Source organism: Malurus melanocephalus, unplaced genomic scaffold (assembly GCF_030028575.1).
Source record: "Malurus melanocephalus ecotype Western Australia unplaced genomic scaffold, MMel_1.1 scaffold_227, whole genome shotgun sequence".
Taxonomy (NCBI): Eukaryota; Metazoa; Chordata; class Aves; order Passeriformes; family Maluridae; genus Malurus; species Malurus melanocephalus.
In genome coordinates this window covers 1,199,494-1,208,842 of record NW_026623459.1, presented here as the reverse complement: position 1 = coordinate 1,208,842, position 9,349 = coordinate 1,199,494, and positions in this window count along the sequence as shown.

Genomic DNA, 9,349 nt, shown 5'->3' with positions numbered 1-9,349 from the left:
TGCCGGCCAACATTAGTTTACTGTGCATACTGAAGCTGATATATAGTTTATGTTAAACATTGAAGTCCGGTTAAGAGCTTGCCCTTAAAGTTCATATGTGGATTATGAATGCAATTGGCTGTACTCCCCTGAAGGCTGGAAAAGCCTGACTGTGCAATTCTCTGCTTCTGCAAGTCCCYCTTTGGGGAGGAAGTTAACTATATCAGGAAGATACAGTAGAGAGATCAAGCAYGTAAAGGATGAATTTTTGTTAAAAGCATTGAAACCCTCTGATATTTGCTAATTTATAGTAATTATCTGTTTATTATTGCATCTCTTGAGTATACTAATGACCCTCCTCTCCATCCAGTAGCTCTGTTTTTGGTTCTAGATGCCATGCTGGTTTGCAGTGTTTTTCAGACCATATGCACAAACTAACAGCATATGTAAGTCATTGCCTTCTTCAGCCACAAGAAAAACATCTTATGATGGCTTCTGAGCATGAGCTGAGCKTTTGCAGAGGTTTTGCTGACGCCTCAGTTTTCTGTAAAAGCGCCACAGCAGCGCTGTGAATGAAGGGAACAGTCCTGGTGAAAGGAAAGAAACACTCACTGTTTGCTATTTCCTCACACCCCATTCCCACCCCAGCTCGGCCTGCAGCTCACAGATTCACGTCTCTTATGGTGCTGGGGAGACAGACCAGCCCATGCTGTGCCTGAGGAAGGAATGCTGTTTGCGCTCATTCACAGGAGCTGGGTCTGCTAGGCTGGGATTCCTGCTGACACCCTGCTCCTCCCTGTGAGCTTCCCCAGGTCCCACCCAGCTGACACCGTGTYTGTGTTTGCAGCCAGGCTTCACCTCTCCCTGTGCCAAAGCTGATGCCTGGAGTTCCCYGCTGTGGCCTGGAGCCAATGCCACCCTTGTGGGTCTGTCCGGTCTGGTTTCTGTGCAAGGGGTGCAGCCATGGTCTGGTCTTTCCCAGGATATGAGCAGCACACAGAGTGTCCTCCAACAGGGCTACTACCTTCTGAAATCAATGTTAGAGAGCMTAGACTATGGATGCACATGTGGTGTAAACAGTCAGTGACAGAAGGATGCTTGAGCAGAGTTTGGATGGCTTTTCCTGTAAACTTTACAGCTATGCGAGAGGCTTCAGCTGAGGAATCTACTCACTTATCAACAAAATTTCCCTCTTACCAATACAGAAGCCAGGCTCAAATTTCCCATGTTGCATTGATGAAAAAGGAGATAAGAAGTTGTTTGTTTGTTTTAAAAATAGGGCAGACTTCCCATGTCATATGCATGGAAAAAGAGATGAGGTTGTTTGTTTATTTAAAAAATAGGTCAGACTTCTTTTGTGTTATGCTTTCAAACTCTTTTACATCAGTAAGTCTTCTAGAAGCCATTCTCTCCACCTTTTCTTAGGATGAAAGAGCAATTAGCAGAAAACAGTGGCCTCAATGTAGGGAAATTCATTATGCTATAAACACTGTGAGCGAAGATCATATCTGTCCCTACAGGTAAGAGGCCTCTGTGTAATTCCTGGTGTGACCTGAGTTTGTGATACAAAAGGATCAAGCTACAGCTTTTGACTGGGCTCTTAATATTGTTATTGTTGAGGTCTGCTTTGGCYAGTTTTAGTAAAGCTGTTCACTGCAAGACTGAATGGTTCAGTAAATCCCACTGGTGACCCTTTTGCCTTGTCCTGGTTCAAACTTTGAACGTTTGYGAAGTTTGGTACACTTTACACAGGTGACCCTATGATGCACATTTAAATATGTGCTCTTCCCACGCTATTTTAAGTGCAGTCTATAAATTTGAGACATTAAAACATGTCTTTTTTAAACCGAAGGTATTTTAGAAAAWGTATTTTGCAGTTTTTGAGGTATGCTTAAATATCCCATGATGTTGCTGCAGGTGGCGATGGGCTAAACTGCTAGGAAATATGACCTGTCGATTCTCATGTCTCAGAGGAAAGGATGTTGTCTCCTAAAAAGCTACAAAAACTTTGGTTTTGTGGAAATTCCATCTAACTGGACTCTGTCTTTGGCCTAGGTGGTTGAGCAAGTCTTTCTGAAAATGGATAAGATTCATCCACTGGAAAAGATTGTATTTACCTACAACACTTTTTTTTTTTTTTTTTTTTTTTTAATAGAGGTAAATCCCTGTTTTTATACATTCAGGTAGAGTTACCTGCTTTGAATAAAGCTTAATTAATGCCGGTTTTCTATTCTAAACCCTCAGCTGTTTTGGCTAGTGGCTAAGTTAGTCCTTGTGCTGAAGTTGCTGAGGAGCTCTGTGGCCATCTCCTCTGCTGGTACTGGTTCAGAGCCAGTCATGTCTGGACAAAGGCAGTCACAATATGCTGGAGCTGGGGACAAAGGGGTGCCCCAGCAGCTCTCCTGAGTGTCAGTGTAGTGTGTTGACTCTCTCCTTCTGCCGTATTCTCCAGGACAAAGCCCCATGTTGGCATGGCTGCACACCAGRAGTGTCAGGCGAACCCTGCTGCACCAGCTGGGCTCTGTGTGCCCACGGGATAAGCTTCCTTTGGGCTTGTGGGCACARGGGTCTCCAAAGAACTGAGCATCCTTGAGCTTAAGGTAGATTATTTTTTTTTAATTGAGTGTGACAATTAATTTAGTTAGGAAAACGCCATTTTCCAAAGCTGTGAGTGATTGAGATGTGTAAATCCAAATTTAGGGGCGTGCAWACCTTGTTTTCATGGTTGCAGCCCTGCACACTATGCTGTTAAGGCTGAGCAGGCCTATAATCACTCTGCCCATGCTCTGCTTTCTCTTCTGTCTGTATTGAGAATGTAATTGTGTATTTTAGTCTAACAACACTTGAGATGTGCCCCAACCCATCTTACAAAATTAGGTTTGATGAGACTTGGAGCAAGCTGACCTTGTAAAYGACACTGCTCTCCGTGGCAGGAGGTTAGGATAGATCATCTTTAAGGTCTGTTCCAAACCAGAACATTCTGTCATTCTATATTCCATGAGGTTTGTTGGTAGCCTGGAAACACTGCAGCTGGTTCAATTTCTGTGATTTAGTGACCTCACAGTTTAGATCTAACCTTGGGTTCCTTTGGCACGGGAAAGTCAGAAAATTGGACAGCTTCCTTTGTCCCTCATTCATGTTTCTGTTCTTCCACAACATCCCAGCTCTTTCTGCACGCATGTGTCTTTCTGGCCAGTGCACTACACTTCTTGAGAGGCTTTTTTTGTGCTTTTTTACACGGTCCTAACACAGTCTAACTCAAAACTGTGTTTGGACAAGCTGCCAAGAGAAAAAACACCTCACATTATCATTCACTGTTACTCTGTAGAGAACCACATCTGGAAAGAGATTTTTAATGAAGTAGACTTACTTCCTTTAATTTTGTTTTTACTGGGCCCATCATGTGGCCAGTGCAGGGACGGAACTGAATGACTTCTGTCTCTTTGTTGAAATTTTAAAAGAGAAGAATGAAAAAAAAGAAAACTGAATTACCATTATTTGTTGAATTAATTCAAGAAGAGAGCATTCAAGCACCTAAATTTTAATACTGAGTAGAGGTTTGGAAAAATGAGATGACAGCTTACCAATTTACACAGCAAAAATTCAGGAATGGCTCAGACAAGAAAGAAACATTGTGAATAAAACCTAGGCACTCCTAGGTGAAACTGAAATGGAACTACATCTGGTCATTGAAAGAGGGACAGAAAGAAGAATTGCCTTTTTTTTTCAATTAATGTTTTAATTGAAATTCAATTGAATTCAATTAATGTTTTAATTGTTTTAAAATGACAGTGACTAGTTGCTGATTTTTTTGAAAAGTCTCTGTTCTTCATAGTGTGTCCAGGTGTTTTGTGATGTGTATTTTAGCATTTCCCTTTTCAGATATGGAAGATCATGAAGTTAACACAACTCAAAACACTTATTCAAAATTCTTTTTCAGGTATTTAGATATTCTTGCTTCAGATTTTTCTCACATCTTCCTAGAATTCCCCAAGTTGTCCTCATCAGGAGCAAACAAATGAGATTTCTTTTCTTCATCTATCTCAGAAGTCTCCTTGAATTTTCTTTGTGATTAATTTCTTTCTTCTTAATTAACCTCTCATCTTAATAATACCTTAGCTGAATGCCAAGATATGAGAACTTTTCAACAGTAATCTTTTTAGAGGATTATAACAGATTAAGGCACTATTCTGTGCTTAAAGACTCCTGCATACCTTCTGACCAGTTAGGAATTGCAATGGTTTTGGGAATATGCCACCACACTTAATTAAAGCACTGCTGTAGGTAAAAATGTAGGTAAGGGAAGTTCTTTATGAAGAATTGCATTCCTGGATTTCAGTCTGGATGCTCTGTGTAGCATGTACAAGGATAAACACAGAATGATTTCAATATTCTAAAAGGTCTGGGTTTTCTKGAGCTGCTGCTTAAGGTCAGGAGCGGTATTTGCTATGTGTTCRTCCTACCAGATCAGGGTCCTGAGAAGTATTCTGCCTTTGCAGAATTTGCACTTTTCTGCAGAGTACAAAATAAAATCTSTGACATTGTTGGGAAAACACTTTTTTCATATCTTTCATAGTCAGTGGCGGTGTGAGCTGAACAAGGACAGTCAATGAATCTTTACAAGCACAAACTGAGATGAAAATCCAGTWGTACCAGCTGTGGTCTAAATCCATATGTGGTCTAAAGCCAATATAGAGGCCCTGACCCACAAAAGGCTCAGTTTTCAAAGACTTTGGTTAAAATCTCCAGAGTCTCATTAAATCCACTTTGATTGATCTCAATTAAAACAACTAAGGAACCTTTCCTGAGCACAAATTATTTTAATGGCAATAAGATAATATTCCTAGAAGTCTTTCAGTTTGAGGTAAATTGGATAGTAGTTCAATTATGAAAACAATTACCCTGTTGCATTAATGAGGACATGTGGTCTGTGGGTTTTGCTGGAATGATTCTATGTAGAACAACAGACTTTAAGGAAAGAGAGGGAAAACATGCATGTTGAACATGCATTTTGAAGCCAAGTTGTGAGCACTGTTAAAAGAAGTGGGCAGACTGCCAGCATGAAATCATCCTTCATGATCTTTGGAAATATTTTTAGCCTTTTTTAGCCGGTATTTTGGAAACACAGTGTTTTTCTCTCCTGTGCTTCTTAATGTGTGAAACACTGTTTTTTCTGTCCCTTGTTAGGTACATTAAAGAACAGGCCAGCTCTTTGCAAATGGGAATATAATTATTTCCTCTAATATTGGGACATTGCCATCCCTCCAAGGCTGTCGTCAGGTATGTATTTCCAACGGTGCAAATTGATTTTCATGGTGCTTAACRTGTCCAGGATCTCTATGACCAGGAAGGGGTGGAAGGGAATAGCTGCTGCCACCCCTTTCTTGCCATGCTACCTAAAGATTGAGAWGCCTAATATTTATCTTTTTAGTGCAGATGAGGAGGGTGTGGCAGCAGCTTGGAAGACAAATGGGAAGAATCAATACCTTTATAAGASCTGGGAGTGCAAGTACAAGTATTCACAATTATAATTTCTAGAATTGAAATTCTGTGATGAAGCTTACACACACAAGCAGGTCTTTTAATGCTGCAGAAAGTGTCCTCTGCAGAACTGTGGTAGCAGAGTTCCTCTTCGTATCAAATTGTTATTGTCCCCACTATCCCAGTCCGGAGAGGGACAAGCCACCTCTCATGGTCACACAGTCCCCCACGCATGCTGCAGTGAGGCTGCTCTGGAGGGCGTGGAGGGAAGACTTTGCTGCCTTGTATCCAGCTGYTCCTATCCCCTCTCACATCTCTGAAGAGAACACCATGGCCATGAAGAGGGGTTTTTATGACTTTCAGCATGTTTGCTCATCCTTGTGGATGTACAATTKGAAGGAACCATGACTAGAGGTGATGCGCTCAGGATACATTCAGGCAAAGGACTGCAGGGGCTGCAAAGATGTCAAAGTCCTTGAAGATGTCTATTCACTGTTCCTCTGCAACAGCTGRAGGTCTATCCCAAGATACAAAGACTTCTGGGAAAAACATTAAAGTGTTCAAAATTAGAGACAATAGCACTAAGCATGGATTTGTGAGGATACTTAGTTTACTGGATGTGCCACTCACATTTTGCTTATACATTCAGGCAACATTCTGATCTTTTGATCTGCTGGACACAAAACAGGTATTTTTGTGTTTCATGTGTGTTATTTGTTGAATAATTACATTGTTGCAGGGAATAATGGATTGGACTAGAGGACTTCCAAAGGCCACTTCTTACTCAAACCTCTGCCACGTTTGGGGTGTTACTTGACACTCYTGTTGTTGATTACAAGAAGAGTTAAACTCATGTCCCACAAAACTCAATAGCAATGATTAAATACAATTTCCAATATTTTTCTTTCCCAAGGACAAGAATGATTGTATGGAACACAACCAGCACTAAGGCTCTTCCCTCATGCAGCTGTTTGACAGAACTCAAAGGCTGATTTGTTGCATGTCCATGCTTGAAATAATGTAGTTATCATCTGAATCCAGATCTTCTGACTGTCGGGCCCCAAACCATTGGGTTCTTTATCAAAAGTCACCAAAGCCAGCCAGGACCATGTTCTGAATTATGGTGGTATGSCAGACATGTGTTACAAGGTCTTCAGGTTGTAATGTTTCTGCATAGGCATCTCCATCTATCATCTCCATCTATCCACTCTGCTACTGCAGCAACTTTTCCAGAGCATCACTGCCACTCAGTAACTGTGGATGAGTGAGAGTTTGTTCAAGCAGAGAAGCTCTTTCTGATGTCTTGGTCTTGGGTGATGCTTTTCAGTGCCTCTGAACTGGAAGAGGAAAGAGATGTACTCCCTGAAGCAAGGACAATCCCATTCCTTGACTTATATACATTAATTGCATTGTACTGAAAAAACAGAGCATGTTTCTTCCTGGCTGTACCTGATAACTGACAGATCCTCAGTCTCCTAGGAGAAAACTCAAAAGTTGTATCTTTTATAGTGCTTCCTTGGTAATGCTCCAGAAAATAATTTTGGATAAAGAGGCAAAATAATGAGCAATCTGTTTGGTGGTGAATTTCATAATTAGCTTTGTGTTCGTGAAGCCTGGGTTCTTGTGGATGAAGATCACAGGCTGAAGCAGGAGAGTAMCCCTCCTGATTGTGATGGCAATGCATGGCTGTGCAAAGAAACACAGCTGTGACTCTATCCACAAGCATGCAGTGGTTGCACGTTACGGCTGCTTCTTCTGTGGAAAGAGTGTTCGGTTTTTTTGATTATTGTGTTTTTCTGGATTTGATCTTGGGAACCTTCAGGTGAATCCCCAAGGAAACTGAGCAGATTGACAGCAACCTGCAGGATGAGCTGTCTGTCAACAAATCTATCCCACTTTAGTGTTCACTGTCAGACCTTGAGCTCTAATTTTGCTTTTTTGTGTTTAGGAAGTACATAGTGTGCTCCATGGCCTTCCCACAGTGAATCTTTATGGAAAGAGTACCTATGGGCTGGAGAGGAAGAAGAAAATTTAGTAGATTTAGTAGATTTAACACTTCCCCTTTTAAAACAGATCTTTCACTCTGCTCTCCTCATGTTGTGTTAGGGGCTGAGTGAACTGCAGCAACCACATATTGTTGCTCACACAATAAAATTTATATGATGCAGTGAATATCTGGAAAATAATAGTGACTGTTTTCCCTCTCAATGCAGCTGATCTTCTTCTGGTACAGCCTCCACATTTAGGACAGGGACAAGTCTCTTTTTACTTTGAGAACCTCCTCCTCACTCCTTACATGAGTGTTGATTGGATGTGCAGATGTCAGACAATGTGGGTTTAGGCCATTGCTTATCAATGTACATCAAAATGAAAGAGAAGAGGTGGCGCTTTGTGGGGGTATCTGTGTGTGTGTGTGTGTTCTTGCCTGGTTTGTGCCTCAAGTAGAATGTTTTTTTTTTTTCCCAAATAGAAGCTGGTAAAGAAAGGGGTTGATGTAGACTCTATCTTGTTAAAGACAGCTTGCAGAAAACTTTTAATTTATTGCCTTTATATCAACAGTCTGGACTGCATGATTTTACTAGTAAGTGATAAAAAATATATACAGTGCTTAAGTTTCATCCAAGGGAAACAGAACTACTATATTMCCTAGGTGGATGAATATTGAAATGGAAAGATTGAGCATTGTACAAAAACTTGTCTTCTCTTCAGTGCTCTGGCATTTCTCAACAAATGCTTTGGCAATTTTACTCTATCCTTCAGATAATGTGACCTTTATAGATTGCAAAAATTATTGTTGTTCATGAGTACAATAAGAAATGAGATGCTGAGTTCRTTGATGCAGTAATAAAATGAGTTTGAAGACAGCTTCTGCAATGATGTTATTGATTGTTGTGTCACAGATCTCAAAATAAGCTGCCACTGTTTTAATCAGCCTRTAAGGACAGTTCTGCTGATGATCCTAATCAGACCACTGTGCTGTAAGACAGGCCATTCATCACAGTGAATTAGAAGATACATGTCAGCATGCAAAAACACAAACAGGGAAACCCACGGCCATCTAAACAACTCAAAGGAAACAAATATTCATGGCAAGTTTTTCTGAAACCTGATAAAATGTGTGCTCTGACATCCAGGACACTATATCACTCTAATACTAGTAATGTACCTCAAGGAATTCTTTTTTTTTTTTGCTTAGTATTTTTCCTTATGGAAATATAGGCCATATTGTATCATACACATGGTGAAGCTTTGAGTTAATTTTAATTTTTAACAGTTATTTGCTTTCTTCATCTATACACTAGTCATGCCACAGGAGCATCTGCTGGTTCTTCTCTTCCTTCCTCTTGACTTGTTTTGCATTTATATATTGTAGTTTGTTTGTATATTGTAATGTGAGGGTCAGAGTCAGCTTGCTTGCTCAAAAAGGGCAAGGGGAGACAACATTTTACAGCATTACAGTTGTGCTGGACTTGGCTCCTGTTTATAAAAGTAATCTGAAAGTCAATAGCACTTCCAGATGCTTTCCCTCTTGCTTTTGTCACAATGTGCTGTGGCTGGATTGAAAATCATTTTGTCYCCTATGCTTAAAAATTCTTTTGGTCTCTGGGCTGAGGTGGGCATAGGACAGTCTGTCCCTGTATTGCAACATAGGCTCTTGCTTTAAAACTTTGAACTGTCAGGTTTACTCCTCAGGGTGCACCCATGAGCCACTATGTGGTGGCAAATTTTACTTAGAATCTCACCAGCCAGTCAAATATGTAAATCTGATGTGAATCTCATGACAGAAGGCTGGAGAGAGATATATTGAATCACATKAGATATTAAATAATTGGTAAGATTTTTTCTATATTCTTTTTCTTCCTTGCTGTTCTGAATGGGAAAAAAAAAA